The sequence below is a fragment of the Marmota monax genome, unplaced genomic scaffold (assembly GCF_021218885.2).
Source record: "Marmota monax isolate L192 unplaced genomic scaffold, Marmota_monax_Labrador192_F-V1.1 WCK01_AAM20220418_F8-fsc00008, whole genome shotgun sequence".
Classification (NCBI taxonomy): domain Eukaryota; kingdom Metazoa; phylum Chordata; class Mammalia; order Rodentia; family Sciuridae; genus Marmota; species Marmota monax.
In genome coordinates, this window is record NW_026694432.1 from 16,165,619 (window position 1) to 16,182,604 (window position 16,986).

Genomic DNA, 16,986 nt, shown 5'->3' on the forward strand with positions numbered 1-16,986 from the left:
CTGCTAGGCAAGCACTATGACACAGAGCTACATTCCAGCCCCAAAAAGAACTTTAAATAAAAAGTCAAAAGCAGAGGGCTGGGGATATAGCTCAGTTGGTAGAGTGCTTGCCTCACAACACAAGGCCCTGGGTTCAATCTCCAACACCCTCAAGAAAGGGTTGAAGGGGCTGAGGTTGTGCCTTAGAGGTAGAGCACTGGCCTAGCATGTGTGAGGCACTAGGTTCAATCCTCAACACCACATAAATATAAAATAAAGATATTGTGTCCACCTATCACTAAAAAATAAATATTAAAAAAAAGGTTGAGAGGGCTGGGGTTGTGGCTGAGTAGTAAGTCGAGTGCTTGCTTAGTGTGAGGCACTGGGTTTGATCCTCAGAACACATAAAATAAATAAAGTTAAAAGAAAAAAAAAGCAAGCTGAGAGCAAAAGGTGGTAGAGGTGAGAAGCAACAAACCTCGGACATGGATTATCCACTGTGACATCAAGGTACAATAAGAAATAGAATTGGCTATGAAAGGGATTTTAGAAATCGCCAACAATTAAAACAGCAGGATTCAATTTAAGGATAAACCAGGATTCTGCGGTTTCGGGGAACAAAATTAATGTATTTTTTGGTGGTTGTTGTTCTGGGTTTTTGTTTTGGTTCCAGGGATTGAACCCAGGAGTCCTTAACCACCAAGCCACATCCCCAGCCCTTTTTAATATTTTATTAGAGACAGGGTCTGAGTTGCTTAGGGCCTTGTTAAGATGCTGAGGCTAAGTTTGAACTCGTGATTCTCCAGCCTCAGCTTCCCTAGTAGCTGGGATTACAGGCCACACCTTGCCATGCCAAAAGTTCATCTAATTAGAGTCCTAATTAGGCAAGAGGGCACTCAGAGAATGGTGTTACTTTGACAGCTCCACAACTTTGACAGTGTTACTTAAGAGCATATTAACTAGTTCGGTACTGGGTCTGCATGGTGCCCAGCAAAAACTAATTCTGTACCTTTTTAAGAGAACTGGTTGGGATTATGCATGCTAGGCCCTGGGTTCAATCCCCAGCACGGGATAGAGGGGGTGTAGAACTGCTTGTTGAACATTGTCTGTGCCCTTGACAGCTTTTACATGCTGGTGAAATTTCATTTTTAAGAATAATCACCAAGTTCTGCCCTGGAGGATATCAGAGTACCTTTGTGAATTCACACTAGCATCCTTTCTAACTTCCTATGGAAAGCTGAAAAGTACATTTCCCAGACTCCTTTGCAGTTAAGTTTTCCCATGTGAAATGGGGCCCATCAAGAAGAGTTATTCTGTTGCGATTTAGAAGACAAAAAAATCGAGGCAGGAACCATCTTTCCACAGTTGGGGCTGTCAATGCCAGCAAGCACATTTATGGAAATTTCATTGTCAAGAATTCCTTGGTTGTGAGGAGACAACTGTGACGAAGATGGCAATCACTATTTGGTGGGTGTTGAGGGGCAGCTGAGCAATAGCAGCTGATCCTCAACTGTTAGCAATGTCACTGACAGAATCCTGATTCCTTCCCTGGTGGGCCCATTAGGCAGTCTTGTTCTGGGATCATTTCTGAAGGCTTAACCTGGAGCCCCCTCTACACCAGGTCTTCTGATGATGTTATAAGCATCTAATTCTCTTTATCAAGTCCTCTTCTACTTAAGATACTAGAGTGGTTTCTGTTTTCTGCAGCTAGATCTAGACATTATATTGGTATCATCTACCTCAGTATTTAAGCAGGGGGGTGAGCGGTGACTGTGAGCTGCCAGTCAGGTAGCATACTCTGAGGTACACTTGGAATGAGACTGCCTGTGCGCAGATTCTGGCTCTCTAAGCACTAAAGGGGTGACCTGGAAGTTAGCTTTCCTGTGCCTTAGTTTCTTCATCTGTAAAATGGGGACAACTCAGAGATCTGTGAGACAGAGTAAATAAGAAGATAATCTAAATATAGTGCTTACAACAGTGCCCTGTTTATAACAAGCCCTAAATAAATGTTGGCTATTATCATCAGCATTATTATTATTAAATAAGCAAGCCACTTTAAAACACTGCTTTTACTTGGTAGAAAAGGCAAGCATTTTAGCATTTAAACACCACAAATTCCTTTTAGCTTTCAGAATGCTAATTTATACAGAGGTGAGCACAGCTGAGCACAGTAGCCTGCACCTGTAAACCCACTAGTCAGGAAGTTGAGGCAGGAGGATGGAAAGTTCAAGGCCTGGGTTGGTTTGCCAAAGTGTGCTCTGTTGATGAAAGGAAAATTGCAGATTCTGGAATAAAATTTTCCCCAACTATTCCGAAATTATAAGGATTTCATGTTGTACCTTATCCAACAGTGCCAGCAAGCAGGGGGATCTGAAGGTGACACAAAGCCTCTGCCAAACCCTCCATAATTCACATATGCAGCTGAGAGCCACAGAACTCAAAGCAGCAGGGATTTTCTGGAGATCGAGAAAAACAATTACAAAAAACCTATTTCATCTTTTGATTCAATAACTAATTTACACTGTTCCAAACTCCATACAGCTATACCCAATTTCTTTTCCTATATTTTTTTAAAGAAAAAAACTGTTTATTCTATTTTTATGATGAGGACAGATATCCAAACTGAAAGGTGAGATACATTCATTCAATTTGTATTTATCGCCCAGTGTGGTGATGCACACCTGTAGTCCCAGTGACTCTGGAGATTGAGGCAGAAGGACTATAATTTGAGTCCAGTCTCAGCAACTTAGTGAGTCCTTAAGCAAATTAGCAAGACTCTGACTCAAATTTTAAAAATAAATAAATAAAAAGAGTAAGGAGTGTAGTGTAGATCAATGGTAAAGTACCCCTGGGTTCAACCTCCTAGCACCAAAAAAAAAAAAATCAAGTATTTATTGGCTAGTGCACGCCTGTAGTATCAGTTAATTAGGAGACTGAGGCAGAAAGTTCAATGCCAGCCTCAACTACTTAGTGAGATAATGCCTTAAAATAAAAAATAAAAAGGGATGGGGATGTAACTCAGTGGTAGAGCACCCCTAAATTCTATCCCCAGTACCACACACACGTACATAAGTGGCTTCCACCACTTATTTATTTATTGTACTGGGGATTGAACCCTGGGGTACCAGAATACTCTAAACTGTTCACTTTTAAAGGCTGAGTTGTATAGTATGTGAGTTAGATCTCAAAATAAATAGCTAAGCACTTGACACTCATTATCTTACTTCAGTCCTCACAATGGCCTCATGAGGTAAACACTGCTGCGATTCCCCCTGTACAGGTAAAGAAATTAAGGCAGAGAAGATTAAAATGACATCTTCAAAACTACACAATGAGCAAGTGAGCAGACTAGAATACAGGTAGACTGCCCCAAAGTCAACAAGCCTAAGTCTCACTCTCCTCTGCCCACCATAACACGTGCAAACACCTCGCACACTGCCTGCCATGTAGTTAGGGCTCAATGAATCATAGGTATTACTGAAATGATGATCCACCTTGCACACCCAAAAGGACCTGAGAAATATGGGAGGATGGAACCAGGGGGAGAGGCAAGGACAAGAAATACCAACATATATATATGTGTGTGTATGTGTGTGTGTGTGTAATAAGAATTGTAATGCATTCCGCTGTCATTTTTTTTAATCAATTAAAAAAATAAAGAAATACCAACTTAAAGCCTAACGCAATTGTCGAAACAAGCAATGGTGAGGAATTTACTAAGACAATGGCAGTGAAGGCAGGAAAGCGCAAAAAGTAGGAAAAAAAAAATGAAGTGTCCTCTACATCGGCGTCAGCTACAACATTCATATCTACGGGACTTTAACATAAATTAGATGCATCAAGAAAAGCTGATTTTCAAGGCTGGGGTTGCGGCTCAGTGGTAGACCACTTGCTAGCATGTGTAAGGCCCTGGGTTCAATCCTTAGCGCCACATAAAAATAAATAAAATAAAGGAATCATGGGGGCTGGGGATGTGGCTCAAACGGTAACACGCTCGCCTGGTGTGCGCGGGGCACTGGGTTCGATCCTCAGCACCACATAAAAAATAAGATAAAGATGTTGGGTCCACCGAAAACTGAAAAATAAATATTAAAAATAAATAAATAAAGGAATCATGTTATTAAAAAAAAAGAAAGAAAGAGAGGCTTAATTTCAGAATACGTGACAGTCACAGAAATGGGTAATACATTTCAGATTTTGTTTCAGTTGATTTTATAAGTTGAAACAGCAGTTACGGGGCTGGGGATGTGGCTCAAGCGGTAGCGCGCTCGCCTGGCATTCGTGCGGCCCGGGTTCGATCCTCAGCACCACATACAAACAAAGATGTTGTGTCCGCCGAAAACTAAAAAATAAATATATAAAAAAAAAATTCTCTCTCACTCTCTCTCTCAAAAAAAAAAAAAAAAAAAAAAGAAACAGCAGTTAGACTAATTCACGTAAGACATCCGAAAGTCCAATGGAAACACTTTAAAGATCTCTAAGAGTTAAATATCTATTATAGATTTAAGAATATTACATAATTTAAGATTCCCATTAAGTTCAATGGCCTTTTAAAAGGTGGTTGGAAAAAACAATTACATATTTTAGGAACCATTAAGTTTGAAGGTCTTTGGAATAGAGAACAAAGACATGTTCTTCTCTGAGTAAACTGAAGAATTAAGTCTAGAAGACCACCTGTTTTTAGATAGACAGCATTAATCTAGAATTTACTGTGTCCCATCAGGGTCACTGAAATGAATCTCATTAGCCTCCTTAGCAAAAATTCCTGGATCAAAACTTTAGCTAATTGGAGCGGTCATTGTATTCTCTGGTGGATGAACATCTTTCGTAACTGGGAAGATTTAGAATTAAGTACTAAAACACTTAATAGCTATAGTTTACAAAATTCACATTACAACTTACTCCTCAATACAATAGTATTGAGGAGCCTTTAGAAGGTTGATAAGTCCTGGGGGTTGCCCTCATCTCATGGAGAGGAAGAATACCCTAATGAAAGGACTCAAGGACTCAGGAGTTAATTTGTCCCTTTTCATCCCTTCCCTCCCTTCTGCTATGTGAGGACACAGTATTCATCCTCTGGGAGAATGGAACAACAAGGTACCATTTTTGGAAGCAGAGGGCAGTCTTCACCTGACACAGATAGCACTGCCAAGGGCCTTGATCTTGAACTTCTGGGCATCCACAGCTGTTAAGTAATAAATTTCTCTTCCTTATAAATTACCTAGACTCAGGCATCTTATTGTAGCTGCACAAATGGACTAAGACAGGAAAGATCTAGAATTAAGTATAAAAACATTTAAAAGAATCAAAACCATAACTGGGAAAGCCTCGTTGAGATATTTGTCCAAAGCAGGTAACAGAGTCTCATGTGGGTGTCTGAGTGAAAAGTATTTCAAGCAAATGGAATGGCAAATGCAAAGGCCCTGAGGTGAACAGTTAAACATCAAAGGAGGGATGGAGAGAGCAATGGGAGATGGAGCCAAAAAGTGAGGGCAGATTATCAGAGGGTAGGACATGGTACAACCAGTTCCTGTAGGGCCTTGGAAACTATTAATGAGTCTTTGGCTTTTACTATGCATAAGATGGGGAGCAAATACTCAGTTTTGAGCAGAGAAGTAACAAAAACTTCCTTCCAGAGTTCAAAAAATTTATATCAAACCCTTTAAACATTAACGTACCATTATGTCACTGAAAGCGTTAAACCTGCTAGAAACTGTTATATCTATCTGGGGTGGCACAAACCTGTAACCCACTTGGGAGGCTGAGTCTGGAGGATTGCAACTTTAAGACCGGTCTAGCAAACTGGCAAGACCTACCTCAAAATAAAAATTTTAGGGCTGGGGCTGTAGCTAAGTGGCAGACTATTTGCCTAGCATGTGTGAGGCACTGGGTTTGATCCTTAGCACCACATAAAAAGAAATAAAATAAAGGTATGCTGTTCATATACAACTGCAAAAATTTTTTTTTAATGAAAAATAAAAAATAATGAAAAATTTTAAAAAGGGACAGTGGTAAGAGTGCTTGCTTAGCATGTTGGAGGCCCACGGGTTCAATGCCCAGTATTGGGGGAAAAAAGTTTTATCTTAAAATAAGATTTGAATGATAAAGATTAGTTGAGGTTTTTAGAGCTTGGGGAGAATGCTCCTCGAAATGCACAGCACTAAGGAGGCCTGGGGAGGCTCAGCTCCTGGCCTAGGGGTGAATCTCCACCCTTAGCATATATTTCTTCCCCAAATAGAATAACCAATAGCCTGATTGGGTCGTTGTTTTATGTGAAATTAAATGTAGATTCCGTATATGTGAAAGCAGTATGTTTACTACATAAAGTTCTGCAAATATAAAGGTTTATTAGGAATAGAGGTGATATTGGCGCGTGTGGTTTGGAGCCCACTAGGTGTGAATCCAATTCCAAACACGTCTTGGAAAGGTGTGGAATATGGCCACTGGTACAAAGATAAATAAGCACATCTGAACGGGAAGGGGGCCAAACCGCTAATTTACAAAAGAGGCAGTCTCCCCAGGTGGGAGACGCGTGGGTTCGGTTCAGTCACGACACAAATATTCGGGGCTCTGTACTTAGGAGATGTCGTGTTCTCCCTTCGGTTCTAAGCTCAGAACTGTCTTATCATGATATAAAACCACAGAATGGAGGACGCACGGAAAAACTCGGGCTGCCGCCCTGGCAGCTCTCTCTCCCGGCAGCGCCCAGCCTGGCGGCCGCCCGTCGCTGCGCCGGCAACCGGAGCCGGCCGCCGCTGACCCTCCGAGTGCGCGGCGCCCGACGGCTCCAGACACGCCCGGCACCGTCCCCGGCCGGCTTCCCGCCGCCACCGCCAGGAGGCTCCGCGCGCCTTCCCGCCTTTCCCCGGGGCCGGGCCAGGCCGGGCCGAGCCGGGCGGCGGGGCGGGCGCGGGCGGCGACGGTGCGGCCATTGTCCCGCAGCCCCTCCCGGGCGCGCGGGCGGGGGCCGGCCGGCGGGCGGGAGGCACGGGCGGGCGCGGGCAGGGGAGACTCGGAGCCGGTGCCCGCCGCCGCCGCCCGCCGCCCCTCGCGGGCCGGCCGGCCTCAGGCCGGGGCCGCCGCCGCTGCCCGCGTCTCCTTTGTGACGGTCCCCAGCCCTCGGAGCCGGCGCGCCACCGCCGCGCTGCGCCCCGGGCTGCAAATGGCGCCCGCTCGCCTCTGCGCCTCCAGCCGCTCTCGGGCCGGCGACGCCTGCAGGCGACGCGCCCGGGGCCGCGTCCCTGCGCCGCCCGCCGCAGCCGGCCGGGCCGTCCCAGCCCGCGCTGCCGCCGCCCGCGCCGCCGCCCGCAGCCAGGCTCGCGGGCCGGTCCGGCAGCCCCGACGCCCCGCCCGCCCTCCGCCCGCGCCGCGCGCAGCCACTTACCGCGGGCCGCGGCGCACCGGCCGGTCGCGCGCGCGGGCGGGGAAGGTTACTGGTTCTCGGCGGGGGAAAGACCCCCTTCCGAAGCCGTTCCTTTGCGCCCTAAAACAAGTAGCCCCAACGTGAGAGAAACAAAGGTATTTGCTGACGTGGGCGTTGGACAGAAACGCCCGAGGGCTGGGGACACAATTAAAGGGGCAACGCACAGATTTCAGGCACCAACCAGCAGCTTCGCCCACTCCCCCTGCCCTTGCCCACACCCCGCTGCACCCTCCAAAGGCTCTGGGGTGCCCAGATTCCCAGGCAATTGGCTGCGGATCATTATTTTAGACAAGAGCTTAATTTTAAAATTGTACTTTACGTTGGGAAAGGCGCCTCCGGAGGGCAGAAGGGCTGGATTTCTAGGATGTGGGGAAATTGGTTTAGGAAAGAGGGAGGGACTTAGGCGTGCCTACAATTACTGAATAAGTGCATGTGACATTATTGTACTTAAGTTTAGCAACGTCAAATGTAAGAAATTTCCACAGAATTTTCCCCGTTTATTGAAGCAGTTATTTTTGTCGGGGCTAACCTGTTCTAAACCTCTACAGCTCACAAGCATTTCTTTTGAACAAGAAAACCAGAGAGAGGCCGAGATAAAGAGAACATAATTCTTAATTAATATAAAATTCGTAGAAACAACAGATTTTGTATTTCCAAATACAAAAATTCATTGTACATCAAGCTTCTCTTTTGACGTCTCTAATATTTAGAATACCACATCAGGTACATTTGCTAAAATAGTAAATCACCAAATTTTCTTTTACACAAACAAAAATTCTATAAACTAAGTTTTTAGCTCCTTATGCTGGGGTCAGTTACTGAAAAGTACTGTATTTTAGTAAAACTAAAGAAAAAAAAAGATTCATTTTCAAAACCTACACTTATTCCTCTCCCGTGTCTTTAGCCAGTCATGTTAGACAAAGTTTATTACTTTGGTTTCATCAATAATTAGCTGTGCACTTTGAATATCACACTCTGTGAGAAGGATACAAAATATTTGCACTGTCTTTTTCTGTCCCTTCTATATTATTCTAGAGGTGCTTTGCTATTCATTTGTTTCCTGGAATTCTGAATAGGTAAATGGAAATACGTTGAAAACCACTAAGAATCAGTATCATTGAATGTGCTCAGCTGATCTGCTAGCACATTGAAGATTCCCTCAGAAAGATCTGGACATTGTTATAGCAAAAGTTTTGTTTGTTTTGGTGACAATTTCTGTGTTGACAATTTCAGGCTGGCCACTAACTTCCTGGGCTCAAGCCATCCTCCGACTCCCAAGCAGCTAGAACTATAGGCATTGGCACAAAAGGTTTTACCTTAGCCTAAGTGAAACAAAACATGCAAAAGAGTTCCACAAGTATGTTCTTCAAGAGAGTAAACTAGGTTGGTGATAAACGTTTTTTTTTTCCGATGAAGAAGTAATGGGAATTTTTTCCCTCACCTTCATCCTCCTAGCTTCAGGAGTTGGTGCTTCTCAACGCTGTTGCCCCTCCCTTAACCAGCAATTATTCTTTTAAACTCTGGGGTTATTTTTGAGGGGAATTGGAGAATCACCTCCAGTTCATATTCTTTTTTGGTGGTGTTGGAGATTGAACCCAGGGCCTTTCACACGCTAAACAAGTGCTCTACTACTGAGCTCTGCCCTGGGCCCCTTCAGTTAAAATTCTTAAGGGAGAGAATTCATTTTGATTTTATTTCAACACTCATTTTGGGTAAGGTGTTTGCTCTAGGTTCATGGAATGTAATGGTGATCTAAAAATCCATTTGACCCCTGCCTTCATGGAACTTGCAGTCTAGTTGGGAGACAGATGGTAATCAAATAAACATATAATTTGATCCCAGCTGCTTGGGAGGCTGAAGGCAGGAAGATCACAAGTTCCAGGTCAGCCTAGGCAGGGAGACCTGTTTCAAAAATTTGAAAAGGAATGGGGGCAGGGATATAGCTCTGAGGTAAAGTGTCCCTGGGTTCAGTACCCAGTACCCCTCTTCCATACATTGAAAGTATGATTCACAAATTGGATAAACCTGAAGGAAAGGTACCTAGTGCTATAGGAACATAGATGAAAGAGATCTGTCTTATGAGAGAGGGGACCTGTTTTGGGGAAGGCTTCCTGGAAGAAGTTATGTTGAGTAGAAATCTGGTGTAGAAATAAATAGGCAGAGGCATGAATGGTCAGGAGCATTCTGTCTAGAAGGAACAAAATGTACAAGAGTGCTTGGTGGGAAGGAATGTAGCATAAAAGGCTGACAATACCAGAATGCAGAGGGAGGGAAGGTGTCAGAGGATGAGGTGGGAGAAGTAAATAGGGATCAAACCAACATGGCTTTGTGGGCCATGTTAAGAACTTTGGAAGCCATTAATGTGTCTTAAGCTTGGCAGGGTGCATGTGACATGACGAGGTAAAGCATTTTGAAAAGATGACTATGTGGAGAATAAATTGGAAGGAAAGATGGATTACAGTGGTCCAGCTAAGAGATGATGGAATCTTGAACTATAGTGAAGACAGAGGAGATGGAGAGAGATGAAGAGATCAAGAGAAGTGGAGAGAGAACTATAAGAGATAATAAATAGGTTGACTGTGGGGAATGATGATGAGGCTAGTCAAAGACAACCCCTAGCCCCTTGGCTTATGGAACCTGATGGATGATGGCTCTGTTCACTGAGAGAGAAGACCAGAAGAAGATCAGATTTAAAAAGAATAGAAAAGCAACAAAGAAAATAAATCCAGCTTGGACATGTGAGATTGAGGTGTTCTTGGGCTACAGATTGGACATCTTCATTCTTTTTTATGCATGTCATCTGAAACTCATTTATATGTTTGGAGAATTCCTTAACCTTATGATTAATTGTTGGGAGGTAGTATCTGCCTTCTGCAGTAGAGTGTGAAAATGCCAATGACCTGCTTTCCCAGAGTCCCTTGCAGCTACAGACAAGAGCCAGGGTCTCCACTTTGACAATCAAAGATTTTTTTTTTTTTTTTTTTTTTTTTTTTGTGATGCTGGGATTGAACCCAGGACTTTGTGCATGCAAGCACTCTACTGACTGAGCTACATCCCCAGCCTGACAATCAAAGAATCTTTTCTGGCAATAGTGGCTGCAAGATAATATCCAGGTGCCACGATGCCAGGCTTCTAGTGGCAGTATCCACTGTTTAGCTCCAGTACTTTGGGATACAATCTTATGTTCTCAACACTGTGGAAAACAGTGTTGATTTTCCTCAATAGGCCAATTCTGTGATGTGCCTTTGGATACTCTTTCTGGCTGCTTGGCACAGTTTCCAACCCTTGTGCTCTGCCTCTTCCTGTGATTCTATGAACTTTGTTTTGTTTTGTTTTGTTTTGGGTACCAAGGATTGAACTCAGGGGCACTCAGCCACTGAGCCACATCCCCAGCCCAATTTGTATTTTATTTAGAAACAGGGTCTCTCTGGTTGCTTATTGCCTTGCTTTTGCTGAGGCTGGCTTTGAACTCTCAATCCTCCAGCCTTAGCCTCCTGAGCCACTAGGATTACAGGCGTGCACCACTGTGCCCATCCTGTGAACTTTTTTTTTTTTTTTTTGGTGGTTGTAGATGAACAGAATGCCTTTATTTTGTTTATTTTTATATGGTGCTGAGGATCAAACCTAGTGCCTCACACATGCCAGGTGGAGCGCTCTGCCATTGAGCTTCAGCCCCAGCCCCTGTGAACTTTTTTTTTTTTTAATATATTTTCAGTTGGTGACAGACCTTTATTTTTTATTCTTTTATTTATATGTGGTGCTGAGAATTGAACCCAGTGCCTCTCACATAAGAGGCAAGCACTCTACCACTGAGCCACAACCCCAGCCCTCCTGTGAACTTTTAATATATGCGTTTCTGCTTAAATCAGCCAAGGCCATCTGTGCACCTAAAAACCCTCATAAATACAAAATGGTAAGAAGGCAGATGAAAATATAGCTTGAAGCTTAATCAATAAAATTGAAGTAGTCTCTTTCTACTTCCAAGCTGTCATGAACTGAACAGTTTTCCTCACCATATCCTTCTGCCACGATGTTCTGTCTCACCTTGGGCCCAGAGCTCTAGAGTTGGCCAATCATGGATTGAACCTCTGAAACCATGAGACAAACTTTTTCTCCCCTAAAAAAATTGCTTGAGATAAAAATTTGTCACTGATATCAAGTAAATGATAAATTGCATAAATGGCAATAGGACTATGGATATGGACCAAAACTATAAAGTGAGGAGATGAAGGCTGTGGATCAAGCTGTGAGCAAGTCTACTGTTTAGTGCCTGGATAGAGGAAGGTGAAATTGCAAATGAACCTGAGAAGTGACTAAGAGTAAAGAAGAGAGTTAATGTGGTATCATAGAAGAGAAGAGAGTAATTTAAGAAGAAAAAATTATACAGCAGTTCAAACGAATACCCCTTTTGTACTGACCAATCACCCCTACCTAACTTGTTCCCGCCAGTGAATGTGCTAATCATGTTTTAGAGTTGTTGTTTGATTTTCCCGCAGCGTGAGGTGATTTGTTATGATGTATGTGAAGTCCCTGCCCTTTTCAAAGAATGTATATAAGCTCTGCTCAAGCTGTTCTGGGGCTCTTTGCTCTTTACCTCTTCGAGGTAGGCTTGGAGCCCCAGCATGCTGGACCCCCAATAAACCCTTTGCTGTTGCAAAAAAAAAAAATTGTACAGTAGAATTGTTAAATACAGCTAAAATAACAAGTCCAAGAGAAAATGTCTATTAGACTTAACAACTTAAAGATCTTTGGCTTCAGAGAACATTATTAATTTTGAAAGATGTGGGGGGTGGGGTCTGAGGATACAGTAAACAAACTCAGTTTCTTCTATACACTTAACAATTAACACAGAAGACTTCTAGGACCAGGTGTGTGTAGGATTTTACTCACACTAGCAGATTCCAGCTAGGTGTCCTCAACTCTGACACTATCAATCTGACACTATCTGCATGGAGATGGCATTAGATCCCACAGGTTGAGGGCTTAGTCCCAAGACTGTGCCCCACCTTCAGATGCCAATATGTTCTCTGAATTGGGGGAATGATGTAATGGTCATTGATTAATTTGAATTAGATTTGGCTGAAAGTGACATACCCCCTCCTATGAAGATTCAATTAATTCACTAGCTGGGCTCAGAGAACTTGGGGAAATACTTCAGTTTACTGATCCATTATGAAGGGTATTACAAAGGATATGATAAGCACCAGATTAAGACGTGGCTAAAGTATGGAGGAAGGGGCATAGAGCTTCCATGCCCTCTGGGTACACCACCTTCCAGGAACCTTCTTGTGTTTGTAATGGGTTCACTTGATGCTTTGACTATATCCCTTGTGGCTTTGAAATTTACATGTTTTTTTTTTCTTTTTCCCAACCTTCTCCCTGATTTTCTCTTCCCTGATCTTCTTTTCCCTGAACTTTTCCCTGATCATCTCTGATCTTCTTTTCCCCAACCTTCTCCTCCTTGATCTTCTTTTCCCTGATCTTCTCCTTCCTGATCTCTCCTCCCTAATCTAATTTTCTCTGAATCACCTCTATAAAAGTTCTCTGTTCCTGCTGATGGGCAGAATCATAGCCTTTGGAATTGGAGTCCCCTGTTTCTCCTTTACTAGTGAAGCAATAAACTTTCTTTTTCCTTTTTTTTTCAAACTGTGTCCTTATTATTGGATTGGCATCCAGGACAAGGACTAAGCTTTTGACAACATGTTCAGTTAGCTATTGGGAACTCTTTAGAAACCTGTCCTGTTGGTTTGTTTTAGATGGACACAATCCCATTATCTATTTGTTTGTGGTGCTGAGGATCGAACCCAGTATCTCACAAGTACTAAGCAAGCACTCTACCCCTAAGCTATACCCCTAGCCCCTCTTATTGCATTTTTATGGAGGGTTTCATTAAATAAGTATGATTATCGTTGACCAATATAACCTGGAGATTGGGGATAACTCTGAAAGTCCCAACTTTCTCACTTGCTATGGTCTTTCTGGTGACCAGCACTCTTCCTGAAGCTATCTAGGGGCTGCCAGCCATCAGTCATGCTATTAGCATACAAAAATATTCTTGTCACTTTGAAGATTCCAAGAATTTTATAATAGAAATTTATAATAGAGGAATATGCAGTGGATAAGAGACCCTGCCTCAAAATAAAAAACAAAAAGGGCTTGGGGGGGTTGGGGTTGTAGCTCAGCAGTACAGCTTTCACCTAGCACGTGCAAGGCCCGGGGTTCGATCCTCAGCACCACATAAAAATAAATAAATAAAATAAAGGCATTGTGCCCATCACAGTCTATGATGAAGAAAAGAGTGTGGCTATAAAATCGTTTAAGCTTTCAGAAGAATCTACATGGTACCTCAGAGTACTGTTCAATTAGACAAAAGGTTCTCTAGGGGTTTCAAACTATAGGGCTTTCCAGAAACTTCAGAGCAGAGGCCTGAGGTAGAAAAGGGCTTATCCTGAAAAGTCTTGAAAAGACTTTCTCTGATGCCTTAAACCCCAAGAAGATTCATAGGAGATCTACAACATTTTTAAAAGTGTTCAGGGGCTGGGGTTGTGGTTCTGTGGTAGAGCGCTTGCCTGGCATGTGTGAGGCACTGGGTTCAATTCTCAGCACCACATATAAATAAATGAAAATAAATAAAAAAATAAAGGTTCATCAACAACTAAAAAAACATATATATAAAAAAAAAAAAAAAGAGCATTCAGAGGAGCACTGCCAGCTTGGACTGGAAGAGTCAGAGCCAGGACCAAATGAAAAGATGTCTTCTGACCCTAAAAATTCTACTGGTAGGATACATTCTGTGCAGATTACACAATTGCAGGTATGGGGTTCCTTTCTTGCAAAAGGAAAGATGAATCTGAAGGCAGCACTAATAGGTCAGAGGGCAGAACTTAAAGTGTTGGATAATTAATCCCACGCCCTGAGTCCTAAGAAAGCAATTTCCATTTGCCAACTGGACTTCAGAATTGTTATGGACCAGTGAGTCATTTATGCCTGTATTTCCCCCTATTTTGAACAGGAACATCTACGGTAGTTATCCCGTCTGACCCATCATTGCATTTTGAGTGTGTAGGAAACAGATAACTTATATGTTTAGTTCATAGGACTTTGAATCAAGAGGAACTGTACATGAGAAGCTGCATGTAAGCAACTGCAGCTTTCGGAGCTGTTATCAGATTTGGGTGAGAATGGTCATAGGGTATTTAAACAATCCTTGACTAATGGATAAAGAGGAAAGACATATGTTCTCTGAATTGGGGGAATGATGTAATGGTCATTGATTAATTTGAATTAGATTTGGCTGAAAGTGACAGAAACCCCAGAGTACCAATGGTTTAAACAAGATGGAAGGTTTTTTGAGTACAGTGACACACACCTATAATCCTAGCAGCTCCCAAGGCTGGGACTGGAGGATTGCAAGTTCAAAGCCAGCCTCAGCAAAGGCAAGGCACTATGCAACTCAGTGAGACCCTGTCTAAATAAAATACAAAAAATAGGGCTGAGGATGTGGCTGAGTTCAATCCCTGGTACAAAAAACAAACAAACAACAACAACAAAAAAAACCAAGATGGATTTTTTTTTTTTGTTTCTGTTGTTTTTAATGTAAAAATCTAGAGGTATATGCTCCTGCACTGATATTGTAGCTCCATTCTACAAAGCCCTCAGGGAATCAGAGGACCACTTGGTAAGCTGTTACCAACTCTCTTCTCTGTCATGCTTAAGGTGTGACTCTCACAATTCTATTCTCCAATGGACCTCCAACCACACATCCCAACCAGAAGGATAGACAAAGGAGAAGAGGGGGAAAGGGACATGTGTCTGCTGCCTCTTAAAGAAGGTTATTGGAATCCACCACAGTAGACTTTGATTATGTCATTTTGGTCAGAACTTCATCATTTGACCACATCTAGCCACAAGAAAATCTGAGAAATATCATCTTTATACAAGGGGGTCATATGCGTAGCTAAAAATTCTGTTACTGAGTGAAAGCCCTGTCCCAGGAGGAGCAGTGGCAGAAAGGCAGTCTGGTAGGCTGGAGTGCAGGCAGCTGCTCAGAGCCCACCAAGCCGGCACAGGCCTGAGGCACAGTCATCCGGAGCCCAGGCAAACCAGGGTACACTCACTGTTGCACTGTGGCCCCCTGGCCCAACTAGTGAGAAAGCTTGCTCCACACAGCATCACAGTTCTGAACCTCAAGCATCCATGATCTGCTGACCTCAACCTCCTGGGAAGCTGGAACTGCAGGTCAGTAGCTGGAAATGGAAGTGGGGCAGACCTGAGTGGCAACTCAGACTCGAGGGTTAACCAATAGTGTTAGTATTTTTCCAAACCCTAATTAGCATAAATTTGCATCAACAGCATTGACCCCAGTGCTATATAATCCCTAGAATAGCACATTCAGAGGAAGGACTTTATTGGGTCCTCTCTGGCCCAACAGGAGTTCTGTTTCTATTCACACTTGAATACTCCTGTTCTTAAACTCACTCATCCTTGTCTGTGGATTTCATTCTTTGAATTCACAAGACAAGATCCCAGAAAGAAGAAGTTGGCGGCGAGCTTCTGGAGTCTGCTGCAACACTGGAGAGCGTAACCTATCCTTAAGAACTACAACATACCACTCGATGGTAGTGGGGACAAATCAGGCTTTTCCCACTGTGACTCTCAGAGCTGACAGGAGCAGGCATCACCGCTGCCTTGATTAGTTGCTAACACTACAACAGACTTATTTGGCGGTAGAGGCCTGAAGTATATCTAGACTCCACCCGCCAGCAGAAGCAGAGAATCTAGTTTCATCTCAAACTCTGGTTTCATTACTATGAAAGAAGGAGAGAAGAAATATTGAGGGACAGCTAACATTCTTCTATAGTCAATGTAGTTACTTTGAACCAGCCTCCAGAATTGTAAGAAATTAATGTTTTTAAATTTTTTTAGTTGGTGATGAACCTTTATTTAATTTATGTATTTATATGCATTGCTGAGAATCGAACCCAGCGTCTCATACATGCTAGGCAGGTGCTCTACCACTTGAGCTACAACCCCAGCTAGAGAAATTAATCTTTGTTGTTTAAAACTAATAGAGAGGAGCTGGGGTGGTGGCTCAGAGGAAAAGCACTCGCCTAACATGTGTGAGGCACTGAATTCGATCCTCAGCACCACATAAAAGTTAAATAAATATATTGTGTCCACCTACAATTAAAAAATAAATGTTAAAAAAAAAACAACTAATAGAGGGGCTGGGGTTGTTTCTCAGTGGTAGAACATATGCCTACCATGTGTGGGGTGCTGGGTTTAATTCTCAGCACCACATATAAATGAATGAATAAAGTAAAGAGGTCCATCAACAACTAAATATATATATATATATATATATATATATATATATATATATATATATATAAATAATAGTTCAAGACCAATTTCAGCAATTTAGAGAGACTCTAAGGACTTAGCAAAACCCTGTCTCAAAATAAAACATAAAAAAAGGGCCAAGGATGTGGTTCAGTTTTAATGATCCTGGGTCTGGTCCTTGGTCTCAAATCTTGGTCTCAAAAATAATATTAATAATAGAGCCAAGTACAATGGTATACATT

General features: G+C 42.8%; 1 protein-coding gene across 18 annotated transcripts in view; it reads right to left on the reverse strand.

The window, feature by feature from the left end:
- The window catches only part of Zbtb8a (zinc finger and BTB domain containing 8A), a 99,447-nt gene that overhangs the window by 45,017 nt on the left and 37,444 nt on the right, over positions 1-16,986 (reverse strand). For 11 of the 18 annotated variants that reach the window (XM_058570935.1, XM_058570937.1, XM_058570931.1 and 8 more), the window contains exons 3-4: positions 7,364-7,462; positions 2,319-2,435 (exon numbers count right to left, since the gene is read on the reverse strand). The exons of 1 other annotated variant lie outside the window; for it this stretch is intronic. The gene's annotated coding sequence lies outside the window, so the exon portion shown is untranslated. Of the gene's footprint in view, positions 1-2,318; positions 2,436-3,203; positions 3,252-7,363; positions 7,609-16,986 lie in introns of those variants that run through there. 6 more of the 18 variants (XM_046468965.2, XM_046468964.2, XM_046468963.2 and 3 more) reach the window with 3 other exon arrangements.